A 1559-nucleotide genomic window follows, 5' to 3' on the forward strand; every position below is an offset into this window, starting at 1 on the left:
GTTGCAATATTCCGAGCCTCTGACCTGCTCTTGTGGCTGTTGTGTTTATGTGACAAATCCAGTGAGTTCCTGGTCAATGGTAACACCCAAGATATTGCTAATGGGGACTTCAGTGGTCGGATAATACCATTGAATATCACGTGTCAATGGTTAGATTATCTCTTATTGGAGATGGTCATTACATGGCAGTTGTGTGGTGTGAAGGTCACTTGTCAGCACAAGCCTGGATATTGTCCAGATCTTGTTGCATTTGAACATCAACTGCTTTAGTATCTGAGGAGTCACAAATGGTGCTGAACATTGTACAATCAGCAAACATCCCCAGTTCTGATGTTATGATGGAGGGAAGGTCATTGACGAAGCAGCTGAAGGTGCTTGGTCCTAGGACACCTCCTTGAGGAACTCCTACAGAGATGACCTGGAGCTGAGATGGCGAACATCCAATAACGACAACCACCATCCTATGTGCCGCTATGACTTCAATCATTAGAGAGCTTTCCCCTTCATTCCAGTTTTGCTTGGGCCCCTTGATACCACATTTGTTTTCTGACTCATAAAATCTGACAATCATACTTTTTTAAAGTTTGATGTTATCTTTATAGATTTTTCTCCAAACATTTTATGTGAGCTTAATGAAAGCATCTTTCCATCATTTGTATTGTAACACTGATTGTACAGCACAATAATTACAGGATGATCACTTGCTAGAAGAGGTCAAAACAAGAATACCTACAGGGTAGAAGTAGGCTGTTCAGCCCATCAAATCCAAGACTACATTTTCCTGTGGTTAACCCACCTAGCCTGGACAATCCAACTAACCTGCACATTTTTCCTGACTGTGGGAGGACTCAGACACAGGAGAATAAACAAACTCCATTAAGGGAATCAAACCCAGGTCCCTGGTGGTGTGAGACAGCAATGCTAACCACTGAGCCACCACACCTCTGGTGTGTTGCTGTAGTCTTACCAGACCATAGAGGGGCTGTTCTTTCATTAGTGATAAGTGACTGGTAGTGGTGGCTCTCAGATGAAGAGAAGAGGTTGAGAAGGAGACTCCTTCATGCTAACCTCAATCCAGTGATAGGAATTGAACCCAAGCTATTGGCATCACAGCGCTCTATAAACCAGCATGGTGGCTCAGTGGTTAGCCCTACTACCTCATGGTCCCAGGTTCGTTTCCAGTCTCGGGCGACTGTCTGTGTGGAACTTGCACACCCTCCCTGTGTCTGCGTGGGTATCCTCCGGGTGCTCTCATAGTCCATAGATGTGCAGGTCAGGTGAATTGGCCATGCTAAATTTTCTGTAGTGTTAGGTGCATTAGACAGGGGTAAATGTAGGGGAATGGGTCTGGGTGGGTTGCTCTTCGGAGGGTCGGTGTCGACTTGTTGGGCCGAATGGCCTGTTTCCACACTGTCGGGAATCTAATCTAATCTAAAACCGACAATCCAGCCAACGAAGGAAATGTTATGAACGATTTTGAGAAGATGCTCTCCAACCCTTCTCAGTGATTGAGAGGCGGGATGGTTTCAAACTGTTTCCGAGTCAGAGGTTTGAACAAG

This window comes from Chiloscyllium punctatum, chromosome 26 (assembly GCF_047496795.1).
Source record: "Chiloscyllium punctatum isolate Juve2018m chromosome 26, sChiPun1.3, whole genome shotgun sequence".
NCBI lineage: Eukaryota > Metazoa > Chordata > Chondrichthyes > Orectolobiformes > Hemiscylliidae > Chiloscyllium > Chiloscyllium punctatum.